The sequence below is a fragment of the Oncorhynchus keta genome, chromosome 12, assembly GCF_023373465.1.
Source record: "Oncorhynchus keta strain PuntledgeMale-10-30-2019 chromosome 12, Oket_V2, whole genome shotgun sequence".
Taxonomy (NCBI): Eukaryota; Metazoa; Chordata; class Actinopteri; order Salmoniformes; family Salmonidae; genus Oncorhynchus; species Oncorhynchus keta.
Window position 1 is genome coordinate 43844022 of NC_068432.1, and position 16967 is coordinate 43860988.

Here is a 16967-nt window from a genome sequence, read left to right on the forward strand (position 1 = left end):
CTTCATTTTAAATAGGGAGCCAGTTTGTTTTCAGCACTTTTATTTCCATGACTGACCAAAACTATTTTTGTCATGGCTCAGTCTTGCCCCTCTGCAGCAGACATATGGTGAGAAATATGTTTTGAATCGCAGTATAGAATCACAATACATAGAGAATCGTCATAATCATACTCTCACGCTTGGTCGCCCTGGGATACAGATGCAGGTTGGTGGCGTTGATATCTGGCAGTCTGGACCAGCTACATAGGCTTACTGTACATAGCCTTCAGATTACAGGCCTACCTAAGAGTAGAGCAAAAACAACTGGCTAGGTACTGCTCTGTTTCAGCTGTTATGGGAAGCCTAGCTGTGTGGAGAAGGTACTGCTCTGTTTAAGCTGTTATGGGCAGCCTAGCTGTGTGGAGGAGATACTGCTATGTTTCAGCTGTTATGGGCAGCCTAGCTGTGTGGAGGAGATACTGCTATGTTTCAGCTGGTATGGGCAGCCTAGCTGTGTGGAGGAGAAGGTACTGCTCTGTTTCAGCTGTTATGGGCAGCCTAGCTGTGTGGAGGAGAAGGTACTGCTCTGTTTCAGCTGTTATGGGCAGCCTAGCTGTGTGGAGGAGAAGGTACTGCTCTGTTTCAGCTGTTATGGGCAGCCTAGCTGTGTGGAGAATGTACTGCTCTGTTTCAGCTGTTATGGGCAGCCTAGCTGGGTATAGAAGATACTGCTCTGTTTCAGCTGTTATGGGCAGCCTAGCTGTGTAGGATGAGATACTGCTATGTTTCAGCTGTTATGGGCAGCCTAGCTGTGTGGATGAGATACTGCTATGTTTCAGCTGTTATGGGCAGCCTAGCTCTGTAGAGGAGAAGGTACTGCTCTGTTTCAGCTGTTATGGGCAGCCTAGCTGTGTGGAGAAGGTACTGCTCTGTTTCAGCTGTTATGGGCAGCCTAGCTGGGTATAGAAGATACTGCTCTGTTTCAGCTGTTATGGGCAGCCTAGCTGTGTGGATGAGATACTGCTATGTTTCAGCTGTTATGGGCAGCCTAGCTGTGTGGATGAGATACTGCTATGTTTCAGCTGTTATGGGCAGCCTAGCTGTGTGGAGGAGAAGGTACTGCTCTGTTTCAGCTGTTATGGGCAGCCTAGCTGTGTGGAGAATGTACTGCTACGTTTCAGCTGTTATGGGCAGCCTAGCTGTGTGGAGGAGAAGGTACTGCTATGTTTCAGCTGTTATGGGCAGCCTAGCTGTGTGGAGGAGAAGGTACTGCTCTGTTTCAGCTGTTATGGGCAGCCTAGCTGGGTATAGAAGATACTGCTCTGTTTCAGCTGTTATGGGCAGCCTAGCTGTGTGGATGAGATACTGCTATGTTTCAGCTGTTATGGGCAGCCTAGCTGTGTGGAGGAGAAGGTACTGCTTTGTTTCAGCTGTTATGGGCAGCCTAGCTGTGTGGAGGAGAAGGTACTGCTCTGTTTCAGCTGTTATGGGCAGCCTAGCTGTTTGGAGAAGGTACTGCTGTGTTTCAGCTGTTATGGGCAGCCTAGCTGTGTGGAGGAGAAGGTACTGCTCTGTTTCAGCTGTTATGGGCAGCCTAGCTGTGTGGAGGAGAAGGTACTGCTCTGTTTCAGCTGTTATGGGCAGCCTAGCTGTGTGGAGGAGAAGGTACTGCTGTGTTTCAGCTGTTATGGGCAGCCTAGCTGTGTGGAGGAGAAGGTACTGCTCTGTTTCAGCTGTTATGGGCAGCCTAGCTGTGTGGAGGAGAAGGTACTGCTCGGTTTCAGCTGTTATGGGCAGCCTAGCTGTGTGGAGAAGGTTCTGCTCTGTTTCAGCTGTTATGGGCAGCCTAGCTGTGTGGAGGAGAAGGTACTGCTCTGTTTCAGCTGTTATGGGCAGCCTAGCTGTGTGGAGGAGAAGGTACTTTTTGTTTCCTTATGTGTCCTTACATCAATGGCCTTTAAAATGTTTGAATCCTTTATGATGTAATGTGATTTGTGGATTCTAATAAAGTATTTAAAGTTTGTACAGTGTGTATGTACTGTGTGAGCACTCTTGTGTGTGTCCTATAATCACAGTTATTCTATTCTGGTGGTGCCATGTCAGAACGGGGATCCCAGTGGACTAACGTGTCACTACCTCCATGGTTCTTCTCTTGTGATTTTAACACAGACTTGTATTACATGTGTTACTGTAACGTGAGAACAATAATATAGAGCTTGACTGGTAACCAGAGTTGAGCTGACCGGATGGGATCTATTCCACAACACTGTCATCTGAGTGTTGTTTTAAGAAGAGCGGGAGGAGAGGTAAGGAGGCTATAGAGTATTGGAAAAGAATGAAAGAGACAGAAGAAGTGTGGGATCCATCCCTTTCATTGCTTAGTGTTGTTTTAAGAAGAGGTTGAGGAATGAGAGGTAAGGAAGGCATGTATTAAGAAGTGAATGATGTAATAAATTAAGGAAACAGACAGAGATGCAGGTTGAATTAAAGTGTGTGAGAGAGAAGGAGAGAAAGAGGAAGCGTGTGAGGAAGGTGAAGTGACCTGACCACTGGGACATTAAAATTGCATGATGGCCTTAATTCACCCTATACTGCACCTCACTCAGTGCTGAGGATGGCATGGGGGTTCTTTCCTACCCAGACCTCCTGCTGGGACTGCTGTTATGTTGTCTCTAGCAGTGGAAGGGGAGGCTGCTGCCAGTCTAGGCTGGGACTATGCAGAGGGCAATGTGGAGACTTCTTAGGATATCAGGGTTTTCGGTATCAAAAAGGGTCTTAGGTGGTGGCCATGGCAGGGGGGCGTGACAATGGACAATTCCGGCTGAACTATTATGCCACTTTTCTGCAATTCTACACATTTTGACATGCATCTGAGAGAACATGTTGCAGTTTTAAAGCAAATTTACTCAAATTCTATGCATTTTTCCATGGCTATTGCTGTGTTCTTTTGGTCAAACATATCAATATCCATCCCGAAAATGTATTTTGGACTTCGATACAATATTTGGACATCGGGTCAACATTGATTCAACATCCCTTAAACCCCAAAAATGTTAATTCATTATAGACATGTCTGTGTTGTAAAAATCTACCTGCCTACTACTTCAACTGGGTACTAATCGTACCACTATATAGCACAGCATGCCACTGCTTTGAAGACAACTGGGAACTCGGAAACAAAACGACATCAGACTACAAAAACCATGACGTCGATGATCTTCAAGTCGGAGAAGTCGGAGCTCTAAGATGGTGTCTGAGTTTCTGACTTGTAATTCCAAGTTGGATGACCGTTCAAAAGGATTTTTGACCAATCGGAGAGTTTTCACCCAGTTGTCTTGAACGCAGCATCAGTTACGGCTTCACATATGAACCGGAAAGCATCGTCTGTAGCCCTACCCAGTGACCTTAAACTACACAGGAGTGAAGTTGTTTTGGGCTACACTTAACTAAGTAGCTTCCATTTATTTGGAACGACGTAAACTTGAGTGTACCGTATGCCTACACATGTATCTCAACTGAAGAGTCACATGAAGCTTGAGAGGAATGGGAGGTGCAGTAGATGAATGCAGTGCTGAGGCAGAGGGCTCGTAATGAGGACGACTGGCTACTACTCTGAACTGTGTGATGAGCTTTCTGGCGCCCAGAGCTGCTGAGGCATCACCCAAGTGGGTTCCACGCATTGTGAAGGAGCAGTCCAGTTGCTACACGACTCAGGCTGGTTCCCAGAGTAGCTCTCTAAAATATTGCCAGACTCCATCTTCATCAACTATCGCCCTGACCACCTTCCTTTGGTCAACCCATGAACTCTCCATCTTTGGAGGATGTATGCAGTCAGACTTAGCCTCTATTGGTTGACCTACTGTAGTCAAGTATAGCTGGGCTACTCATGGTAATATATTGCTTGTTGTTTTTTTAAACTTTTGATGCGCTTTGAGATTATGAAAAGCATTATAGAAATGTAATCAATTATTATTAAATCGAAGATGGTTTATTTAGTTTAGTAGAGCGAAAAGCTGCCGACACCTGTGCTTTAATAGAAAATGGATACTAGCAATAGCAGTGTCGGGGTACATTTTTTTTCTTTCAAGTGAGCTAGTTGTTAATATGCACCTTCAACAATATAACTCAGATGTGCAAGTGCAATTTTTAATCATGAAATGTTGAAAGTACAAGGAAAGGGGGATACCTAGTCAATTGTACAACTGAATGCCTTCAACTGAAATGTGACTTCCGCATTTAACCCAACCCCTCTGAATCAGAGAGGTACGGTGGGCTGCCTTAATCGACATCCATGTCATCGGCGCTTGGGGAACAGTGGGTTAACTGCCTTGCTCAGGGGCAGAACGACAGATTTTTACCTTGCCAGCTCGGGGAGTCGATCCAGAAATCTTTCGGTTACTGGACCAACGCTCCAAAAACAGTAGATACAATTTTGTTACAAACAAGAAACAGTTTAAAATGAAAAAACAACTCCACCTTGGACACCAAAAATAGTACTAAATGAATAACTATAAATAAAATACATACAGAATACTTAAAACTACTTCTTAATCATGGCCTGTAAAATGACCATAAGGCATGCCTCCATGGCAGTCACCTCCTCCCGCTCCTTCTCCTGCCTCCACATCTGGACCCTTCTGGGAGGGAGAGGAGCCCACAGCTGCACCTTGGGAGGATGAGTAGATGATGATGCAATGGCAGCCCCACAGCGCCTCATCCATCACAGCATACCACTTCCAGGAAGCAGCCTCCTCTCCCTCTGTGCTGACTCCGGTGGGTGGAGCTTTCAACTCCTAAAAAATATGGAAAAGGATCAGCATCAAACATACTTCTTGTAAATCCCTGTAACGAGTATTATTTCAACTGCAGTTTATTTAATTTTTTATTTTACCTTTATTTAACCAGGCAAGTCAGTTAAGAACAAATTCTTATTTTCAATGACGGCCTGGGAACAGTGGGTTGCCTGTTCAGGGGCAGAACGACAGATTAGTACCATGTCAGCTCGGGGGTTTGAACTTGCAACCTTCCGGTTCCTAGTCCAACTCTCTAACCACTAGGCTACCCTGTCGCCCTGCGGCAGTTGCACATTTCTAACATGTATATCTTCACACTTACATGAATGTGCCATTGAAGCATAGGAAATCGATGGGAAAGGGTTGTTTCTCTCAGAGAAAAAGGATAACTTTATTAGCTAAGTACAGTACAGTAATAAATGTCAAGATAACATACAGTAGCGTACCATGTATTTTTGCTTAAGGTTTTTCACCCATGCAGGTGACAGCTGCCCCTCCAGCTCTCACTCCTTTATGTAGATCCTAAGAAGACTTAACCAATATATAAGCCAAGTAGAGTTGTGTGAACTTGTGTAGATTGCTAGACTGCCACATGCTTTATCAAATTGAAGTTCCAAGTTGAAAAAGTAATGAGTGCAGCTTACCATTACTTTCACCATAACAGGTTATGTGGAATGAAACTAGACCCGTTCAGGCAGAAACTAATATAGACCCGTTCAGGCTGTAACCGTTCAGGCAGAAACTAATATAGACCCGTTCAGGCTGTAACCGTTCAGGCAGAAACTAATATAGACCCGTTCAGGTGGAAACTAATATAGACCCGTTCAGGCAGAAACTAATATAGACCCGTTCAGGCAGAAACTAATATAGACCCGTTCAGGTAGAAACTAATATAGACTTGTTTAGGCTGTAACCGTTCAGGCAGAAACTAATATAGACCTGTTCAGGCAGAAACTAATATAGACCCGTTCAGGTAGAAACTAATATAGACCCGTTCAGGTAGAAACTAATATAGACCCGTTCAGGCAGAAACTAATATAGACCCGTTCAGGCAGAAACTAATATAGACCCGTTCAGGCAGAAACTAATATAGACCCGTTCAGGCAGAAACTAATATAGACCAGTTCAGGCAGAAACTAATATAGACCCGTTCAGGCAGAAACTAATATAGACCCGTTCAGGTAGAAACTAATATAGACCCGTTCAGGCTGTAACCGTTCAGGCAGAAACTAATATAGACCCGTTCAGGCAGAAACTAATATAGAGCCGTTCAGGTAGAAACTAATATAGACCCGTTCAGGCAGTAACTAATATAGACCCGTTCAGGTAGAAACTAATATAGACCCGTTCAGGCAGAAACTAATATAGACCCGTTCAGGTAGAAACTAATATAGACCCGTTCAGGCAGAAACTAATATAGACCCGTTCAGGTAGAAACTAATATAGACCCGTTCAGGCAGAAACTAATATAGACCCGTTCAGGCAGAAACTAATATAGACCCGTTCAGGCAGAAACTAATATAGACCCGTTCAGGCTGTAACCGTTCAGGTAGAAACTAATATAGACCCGTTCAGGTAGAAACTAATATAGACCCGTTCAGGCTTTAACCGTTCAGGCAGAAACTAATATAGACCCATTCAGGCTTTAACCGTTCAGGTAGAAACTAATATAGACCCGTTCAGGTAGAAACTAATATAGACCCGTTCAGGTAGAAACTAATATAGACCCGTTCAGGTAGAAACTAATATAGACCCGTTCAGGCAGAAACTAATATAGACCCGTTCAGGTAGAAACTAATATAGACCCGTTCAGGCTGTAACCGTTCAGGTAGAAACTAATATAGACCCGTTCAGGTAGAAACTAATATAGACCCGTTCAGGTAGAAACTAATATAGACCCGTTCAGGCTGTAACCGTTCAGGTAGAAGCTAATATAGTCCCGTTCAGGTAGAAACTAATATAGACCCGTTCAGGTAGAAACTAATATAGACCCGTTCAGGTAGAAACTAATATAGACCCGTTCAGGCAGAAACTAATATAGACCCGTTCAGGCAGAAACTAATATAGACCTGTTCAGGCTGTAACCGTTCAGGTAGAAACTAATATAGACCCATTCAGGCTTTAACCGTTCAGGTAGAAACTAATATAGACCCGTTCAGGCAGTAACTAATATAGACCCGTTCAGGCTTTAACCGTTCAGGCTGTAACTAATATAGACCTGTTCAGGCAGTAACTAATATAGACCCGTTCAGGCAGTAACTATTCAGGAAGAAACTAATATAGCATAGCATCAACACAGATAAACTGAGGTGAAAAATTGAAGAAAAGAGAAGAGTTGGGACCAGGAATGTGGACAATAGGAATGTAGGCTACTGCATTACTGTAGTTATAGCTATTGCATCGTGCAGGCAACAGAGAGCTAGCTATGGCCATATGACTTACTCAAAACCTTACGTTCACGAGTTGTTCGCCACTGAATTAAATGCCTGCTATTGTCATCAGACCCTGCAACAGTTTGAACAAAAGCCTTGGCTAGCTAGCTAGCTAATTAGGCTAAAGTTAAATATGAAGTGGTCGCTCAACAGCAAGTAACTAACGTTACTGTTCGAACAGTTAGAACTTCTACTCCTACTAGCCAGCTAAAAGCAAAGCAGGCAGCAAGCTGCAAATCTGTTTTCAAATCTGTGTGATGAAACAGTCGCGATCCTTTTAAAGACAACAAAAACGACTAACATTTTAACACCACCACAGAAGCTTCTCTATTCGCCATCTTCCAAGAGTTCTAGCTGTCAAAACTTGCAGCTCCCCTCTTCCAATGCGAATTTCCTAAAATTGTGCTGCAAATTATACAAGGTGAAAAGCTCAAATTAGTATAACATTTTGGCATTTAAAACATACTCGATTTTTGAAAATTCACATTCTATTTTCTAACTACTTTCGCAAAACTAAGATATTGTATTGTTTTCCGCTATTCATTGATTTCGGTAGTGCATCGCCATATCTAATTGATCAACTGATTATCAGTTGTTTTCAAAGCCAAAATTAGTATGACATCCGGGCATTTAACGTATACTTGATTTATTGCATACTCAAACGGCCTACTATTTAGAACATAAGTATAGGTATTCGGACACTGCCATTGTTCAAATTAGTTTATTCTGCTGACCACACACACTGTTTAATATTACTCATGTGAGCAGTGTGAGTACCATTATGAGTACCATTGAGTACATTCCTTGGTAAAATGCAGCTGTTTTTATTTCAATATCAAACCATTTCTGGGTAATAATTAAGTACCTTACTGTGATTTGTTTTCAATTAAAATGGTTAAAAATAAACAAAAATAGCTTCTCAACAAAGAGCCATTTCTCAAGCTAGGACTTTTCTGGGAGAGGTATGAGTGGGGAGGGGGAACTGAAAACTTGCTGTTATTGGCAGAGAGGTTTGGAACTCTCCTAGCCAACCAAAACAGGCTGAAATGTCAGGTGTTCTTTTCAAACAGCTCTTACACTAAAAGGGTATGATTATTTTCACAATTTCACAGTATCATCACAATCTCATAGTGTGGAAATATATATAAAACACAGGAAAATCATGTTTTTGACTGCACTGGGCATTTTAATAGTTGTATATTTCTTGGTTAATATGCACCACCTTACTTTCTTTCTTTCCTCGTCTCTCTCTCTCTTTATCTGTCTCTATCTCGCTCCCTAAGGCAAGTTTGCAGCCCATGTGATTATAGGGGCTGAGTTCTCAAACAGAAAGCTTTGAGGGAGCAGAAATGATACACCCTCCAGCGATGGGACTGGTAGCAATAAAATGCTTGATAAGTGCATCATAAGCATGCTTTTAAACAGCTCTTTGTTCTGGGGTTTTGCTTGTTTTAAAAATGTCAAATCCTCCTGTGACACCGGTCCCATACAGGGTACAGAGGTTGGTAATAGCTGACACATATACACACACACACAGTCTTGCACAATTAACCTTGTGGGAACAGTCCCATTCAAAATCCTATTAACCTAACCCTAACTTTAAGCCAATAACCTAACCTAATCCTAGCTCCTAACCCGAAAACTAACCCTAGCTCCTAAAACTAACCCTAGCTCCTAACCCTAAAACTAACCCTAGCTCCTAACCCTAAAACTAACCCTAGCTCCTAACACTAAAACAACCCTAGCTCCTAACCCTAAAACTAACCCTAGCTCCTAAACCTAACCCTAGCTCCTAACCCTCAAACTAAACCCTAGCTCCTAACCCTCAAACTAACCCTAGCTCCTAATGCTCAAAATAACCCTAGCTCCTAACCCTAAAACTAACCTTAGCTCCTAACACTAAAACTAACCCTAGCTCCTAACGCTAAAACTAACCCTAAACCTAACCCTAGCTCCTAACCCTCAAACTAACCCTAGCTCCTCACCCTAAAACTAACCCTACAACTAACCCTAGCTCCTAACCCTCAAACTAAACCCTAGCTCCTAACCCTCAAACTAACCCTAGCTCCTCACCCTAAAACTAAACCTAAAACTAACCCGAGCTCCTAACCCTCAAACTAAACCCTAGCTCCTCACCCTAAAACTAACTGTAGATCCTAACCCTACAACTAACCCTAGCTCCTAACCCTAAACCTATCCCTAGCTCCTCACCCTAAAACTAACCCTAGCTCCTCACCCTCAAACTAAACCCTAGCTCCTAACCCTAAAACTAACCCTAGCTCCTCAACCTCAAACTAAACCCTAGCTCCTCACCCTAACCCTAGTTCCTAACCCTAAAACTAACCCTAGCTCCTCACCCTAACCCTAGCTCCTAACCCTCAAACTAAACCCTAGCTCCTCACCCTAACCCTAGCTCCTAACCCTAACCCTAAAACGAACCCTACCCCTAGCTCCTCACCCTCAAACTAAACCCTAGCTCCTCACCCTAACCCTTAATGGAATTCTAACACTAATTCTAACCTTAACCCTAAACCTCCTAGAAATAGCATTTGACCTTGTGGGGACCAACAAAATATCCCCAGTTGGTCCAATTTTTGTTTGTTTACTATTCTTGTGGGGACATCTAGTCCCCAGATGAATAGTTACTTCACGCGCCGTGGTTACGTCACGCGCCGTGGTTACGTCACGCGCCGTGGTTACGTCAAGCGCCGTGGTTACGTCACGCGCCGTGGTTACGTGACCCTGTTGTCATGTGATGCCGTCAGAATGACCAGTGGTTTCTCATTGTTGGATGTGGTTAGTTCCTCTGGGGTTTCTGTCATATAGCCATGTAAAAAGAAAAGATACCCACACACCGTTAAAGGCTCACGCTGTTTTATTGTGCCTTTCCAGCCAAAGATCTTCTTCTGGGGTCAACATTTTGGTCCCATGTGAATGTACTGTACACTACATTAGCATTTTTAAACTAGCCTTAACATGCCATTCAGCGGACGCTTTTATCCAACGAAACTTACAGTAGTACAGTACAGAGTGTATACATTTTTACATGTGACCCCAGCGGGAATTAAACCCACACGACCCTAGCGTTGCTAGCACCACACTCTTACCAACTGAGCCACACAGGACCACAGCTGTGGGGGTTAACTGGGCCAGAATAAGCCCCTGCTGTGATAGTGACCTAACGTTCCCTGATTCTGCTTTTACACCACGGGATGGCCAGTTGTGACATTTGAGAAGTTTTTGTTTTGTTTGTTTTGGTCAATTGACAGAGAGAGACATGGAGAGAGACATGGAGAGAGACATGGAGAGAGACATGGAGAGAGACATGGAGAGAGACATGGAGAGAGACATACAGACAGAGAGACATACCGAGAGAGAGAGACATGGAGACATGGAGAGAGACATGCAGACAGAGAGACATACCGAGAGAGAGAGAGACATGGAGACATGGAGAGAGACATGCAGACAGACAGAGAGAGAGACATGCAGACAGAGAGACATACCGAGAGAGAGAGACATGGAGACATGGAGAGAGACATGGAGAGAGACATGGAGAGAGACATACAGACAGACCGAGAGAGAGAGAGAGACCGAGAGAGAGAGACAGACCGAGACATGGAGAGAGACATGGAGACATGAAGAGAGACATGGAGAGACATACCGAGAGAGAGAGACATACCGAGAGAGAGAGACAGACCGAGAGAGAGAGACAGACCGAGAGAGAGAGACAGACCGAGAGAGAGAGACAGACCGAGAGAGAGAGACAGACCGAAAGAGAGAGACAGACCGAGAGAGAGAGACATGGAGACATGGAGAGAGACAGACCGAGAGAGAGAGACAGACCGAGAGAGAGAGACAGACCGAGAGAGAGAGACATGGAGGGAGACATGGAGAGAGACATGGAGAGACATACAGACAGAGAGACATACCGAGAGAGAGAGAGAGAGAGAGAGAGAGACAGACAGAGAGAGAGAGACAGACCGAGAGAGAGAGACAGACCGAGAGAGAGAGACAGACCGAGAGAGAGAGACAGACCGAGAGAGAGAGACAGACCGAGACATGGAGAGAGACATGGAGAGAGACATGGAGACATGGAGAGAGACATGGAGAGACATACAGACAGAGAGACATACCGAGAGAGAGAGAGAGACATACCGAGAGAGAGAGACAGACCGAGAGAGAGAGACAGACCGAGAGAGAGAGACATGGAGACATGGAGAGAGACATGGAGACCGAGAGAGAGAGACAGACCGAGAGAGAGAGACAGACCGAGAGAGAGAGACAGACCGAGAGAGAGAGACAGACCGAGAGAGAGAGACATGGAGACATGGAGAGAGACATGGAGAGACATACAGACAGAGAGACATACCGAGAGAGAGAGACAGACCGAGAGAGAGAGACAGACCGAGAGAGAGGGACAGACAGACATGGAGAGAGAGAGAGACAGGCTAGGTTACGTCAGAAATCCCTATAATTGGTTGATAGAGCAGAGGTAGCAGTTCCAGTATAGTGCAGTACAGACCCCTCCAACTCTCCAGTCATCCCCCTCTCTTCTCATCCTCTACTGCGAGGACAAGGGGTGTGGAAAAGTTGATTCTTCTGCACCAATGAGGATGGTTCCGTGCCAATGTTTTGTTTTTGAAGCTCTTGTCACTGTACAGAAGCTGAGACCTCTTTCTCTCTCATGTCAATGAACTCTGTAATGATGGGTCTTACTTTAGACAAAGAGCCCTGGCTTGTTTTTGGACATTCTCCAGGTCATCCTGGGGTGTTGTACAGACACCAACCAGCACCAGAGGTTACTGAACAGGGATACATCCACACACAGAGCTGTAGGAGAGAACCCTGGGTCTCCATCTGGATCTATGTGGCTGGAGACAGACCCTGGCACTGGGCCCAGCACTGCTCTCTGGCTGTCGAAGACACTGTGTCTCAGCCCCTTTCTCAGCTGAGCCAGCCTCAGCCCCTGCCTGTCAGATGTGTTGTGTGTACACATCTCAGATATGCTGCGTTCTGGGTGCCTTCCCTCTCTCCAATCCCCCCTTGTCTCCCCCTCTCTCCTCTCCCAGAGAGTCAGACAAACAAACAGAGAGGCTGCATCCAGCCTGAACAGACAGGGGGAACACTCTGTACCATGCTCTGACAGTCTGGCTGACTAGGAGGGAGATGCTCTGACAGTCTGGCTGACTAGGAGGGAGATGCTCTGACAGTCTGGCTGACTAGGAGGGAGATGCTCTGACAGTCTGGCTGACTGGGAGGGACATGCTCTGACAGTCTGGCTGACTAGGAGGGAGATGCTCTGACAGTCTGGCTGACTGGGAGGGACATGCTCTGACAGTCTGGCTGACTGGGAGGGACATGCTCTGACAGTCTGGCTGACTAGGAGGGAGATGCTCTGACAGTCTGGCTGACTGGGAGGGACATGCTCTGACAGTCTGTCTGACTGGGAGGGAGATGCTCTGACAGTCTGTCTGACTGGGAGGGACATGCTCTGACAGTCTGTCTGACTGGGAGGGACATGCTCTGACAGTCTGGCTGACTGGGAGGGAGATGCTCTGACAGTCTGGCTGACTGGGAGGGACATGCTCTGACAGTCTGGCTGACTAGGAGGGAGATGCTCTGACAGTCTGGCTGACTGGGAGGGACATGCTCTGACAGTCTGTCTGACTGGGAGGGAGATGCTCTGACAGTCTGTCTGACTGGGAGGGACATGCTCTGACAGTCTGGCTGACTGGGAGGGACATGCTCTGACAGTCTGGCTGACTGGGAGGGACATGCTCTGACAGTCTGGCTGACTGGGAGGGACATGCTCTGACAGTCTGGCTGACTGGGAGGGACATGCTCTGACAGTCTGGCTGACTGGGAGGGACATGCTCTGACAGTCTGGCTGACTGGGAGGGACATGCTCTGACAGTCTGGCTGACTGGGAGGGACATGCTCTGACAGTCTGGCTGACTGGGAGGGACATGCTCTGACAGTCTGGCTGACTGGGAGGGACATGCTCTGACAGTCTGGCTGACTGGGAGGGACATGCTCTGACAGTCTGGCTGACTGGGAGGGACATGCTCTGACAGTCTGGCTGACTGGGAGGGACATGCTCTGACAGTCTGGCTGACTGGGAGGGACATGCTCTGACAGTCTGGCAGACTGGGAGGGACATGCTCTGACAGTCTGGCAGACTGGGAGGGACATGCTCTGACAGTCTGGCTGACTGACTGACTGGCTGGCTGACTGGGAGAGACATCCCCTTACTGGCTGACTGGGAGAGACATCCCCTTACTAGCTGACTGACTGATTGACTGGCTGACTGGGAGGGACATGCTCTGACTGACTGGGAGGGACATGCTCTGACTGACTGGGAGGGACATGCTCTGACTGACTGGCTGGGAGGGACATGCTCTGACTGACTGGCTGACTGGGAGGGACATGCTCTGACTGGCTGACTGACTGAGAGGGACATGCTCTGACTGACTGACTGGGAAGGACATGATCTGACTGACTGAGAGGGACATGCTCTGACTGACTGACTGGGAGGGACATGCTCTGACTGACTGGCTGGGAGGGACATGCTCTGACTGGCTGGCTGACTGGGAGAGACATCCCCTTACTGGCTGACTGGGAGGGACATGCTCTGACTGACTGACTGGGAGGGACATGCTCTGACTGACTGACTGACTGGGAGGGACATGATCTGACTGACTGGGAGGGACATGATCAGACTGGGAGGGACATGATCTGACTGACTGGGAGGGACATGATCTGACTGGGAGGGACATGATCTGACTGGCTGACTGGGAGAGACATGCTCTGACTGACTGGGAGGGACATACTCTGACTGACTGACTGGCTGACTGGGAGGGACATGATCTGACTGACTGACTGGGAGGGACATGCTCTGACTGACTGACTGACTGGGAGGGACATGATCTGACTGACTGGGAGGGACATGATCAGACTGGGAGGGACATGATCTGACTGACTGGGAGGGACATGATCTGACTGGGAGGGACATGATCTGACTGGCTGACTGGGAGAGACATGCTCTGACTGACTGGGAGGGACATACTCTGACTGACTGACTGGCTGACTGGGAGGGACATGATCTGACTGACTGACTGGGAGAGACATGCTCTGACTGACTGGGAGGGACATGCTCTGACTGACTGACTGACTGACTGACTGGGAGGGACATGCTCTGACTGACTGACTGGCTGACTGGGAGGGACATGATCTGACTGACTGGGAGGGACATGATCTGACTGACTGACTGGGAGGGACATGATCAGACTGGGAGGGATCTGACTGACTGGGAGGGACATGCTCTGACTGACTGGCTGGGAGGGACATGCTCTGACTGCTGACTGGCTGACTGGGAGGGACATGCTCTGACTGACTGACTGGGAGACATGGACATGACTCTGACTGACTGACTGACTGGGAGGGACACTGGCTGACTGGGAGGGACATGCTCTCTGACTGACTGGGAGGGACATGATCTCTGAGGGACTGACTGACTGGGAGGGACATGATCTGACTGACTGGGAGGGGGACACTGGGAGGGACATGATCTGACTGGCTGACTGGGAGAGACATGCTCTGACTGACTGGGAGGGACATACTCTGACTGACTGACTGGCTGACTGGGAGGGACATGATCTGACTGACTGACTGGGAGAGACATGCTCTGACTGACTGGGAGGGACATGCTCTGACTGACTGACTGACTGACTGGGAGGGACATGATCTGACTGACTGGGAGGGACATGCTCTGACTGACTGACTGACTGACTGGGAGGGACATGATCTGACTGGCTGACTGGGAGGGACATGATCTGACTGGCTGACTGGGAGGGACATGATCTGACTGGCTGACTGGGAGGGACATGATCTGACTGGCTGACTGGGAGGGACATGATCTGACTGGGAGGGACATGATCTGACTGACTGACTGGGAGGGACATGATCTGACTGACTGACTGACTGACTGACTGACTGACTGACTGACTGACTGACTGACTGACTGACTGACTGACTGACTGGGAGGGACATGATCTGACTGACTGGGAGGGACATGATCAGACTGGGAGGGACATGATCTGACTGACTGGGAGGGACATGATCTGACTGGGTGGGACATGCTCTGACTGACTGACTGGGAGGGACATGCTCTGATTGACTGACTGGGAGGGACATGCTCTGACTAGCTGACTGGGAGGGACATGCTCTGACTGGCTGACTGGGAGGGACATGCTCTGACTGACTGACTGACTGGGAGGGACATGCTCTGACTGACTGACTGGGAGGGACATGCTCTTGGGCACCAATGATCTGACTCACTGTCTCAGTAGTTCTGGGGAGAGGGATTTACAATAGTACACTGGCCCCTGGTGGAGCCAGAGAGGAACGGTGTTGACTGGTTTGGGTGAATTTATACTGTTTGCTTTCGCACTCGTCAGCCTGTTGGATTCCTCAGGTTTTAACTGAACTTCATGTACAGTAGCAGTGGTTCATTGGGGACGATCTAACTCCAGGAGAACAGCCAATCTCAATGGAATGAACTATATGGACCACTGGCTGTTTCCTGTCTCTCTCTCTGTCTCTCTCTCTGTCGCTTTCAATTCAATTCACTTTATTGGCATGACGTAACAATGTACATGTTGCCAAAGCTTATTTTGTATTTTTACAATATAAAAATAAATCAAAATGAGAATCAAAATTGTCAATGGGACAACAGTAGCAAAAATAACCAGACATTCAACAATAACAATAAGTATACATGTGCAGGTTGATTGGTCTGTCAGACACTGTCCCTCAACTTATGGTAGGCAGCAATGTAGTGCGCTGCCAACCCACAGCTCTCTGTGTTCTTCCCCTCCCTCTTTCTCTCTCTCTGTTTCTCTCTCTCTCTGCTCTCTGTCTCTCTTTCTCTCTCTCTCTGCTCTCTGTCTCTCTTTCTCTCTCTGTTTCTCTCTGTCTCTGTCTCTCTCTCTCTCTCTCTCTCTGTTTCTCTCAATTCAATTCAGTTCAAGGGCTTTATTGGCATGGGAAACATGTGTTAACATTGCCAAAGCAAGTGAGGTAGACAACATACAAAGTGAATATATAAGGTGAAAAACAACAAAAATGAACAGTAAACATTACACATACAGAAGTTTCAAAACAGTAAAGACATTACAAATGTCATATTATATATATATATATATATATATATATATATATATATATATATATATATATATATATATATACATACACACAATGTACAAATAGTTATGGGACACAAGATAAAATAAATAAGCATAAATATGGGTTGTATTTACAATGGTGTTTGTTCTTCACTGGTTGCCCTTTTCTCGTGGCAACAGGTCACAAATCTTGCTGCTGTGATGGCACACTGTGGAATTTCACCCAGTAGATATGGGAGTTTTTCAAAATTGGATTTGTTTTCGAATTCTTTGTGGATCTGTGTGATCTGGGGGAAATATGTATCTCTAATATGGTCATACATTGGGCAGGAGGTTAGGAAGTGCAGCTCAGTTTCCACCTCATTTTGTGGGCAGTGTGCACAAAGCCTGTCTTCTCTTGAGAGCCATGTCTGCCTACGGCGGCCTTTCTCAATAGCAAGGCTATGCTCACTGAGTCTTTACATAGTCAAAGCTTTCCTTATGTTTGGGTCAGTCACAGTGGTCAGGTATTCTACCACTGTGTACTCTCTGTTTAGGGCCAAATAGCATTCTAGTTTTTTTGTTCTTTCCAAATTGTC

The 16967-nt window shown here is 46.5% G+C and overlaps 1 protein-coding gene across 5 annotated transcripts in view; it reads left to right on the forward strand.

Annotated features, from left to right (window-relative positions):
* LOC118372688 (rab GTPase-activating protein 1-like) overlaps positions 1 to 16967 on the forward strand; it is a 172799-nt gene that overhangs the window by 92556 nt on the left and 63276 nt on the right. The window lies entirely within an intron of this gene.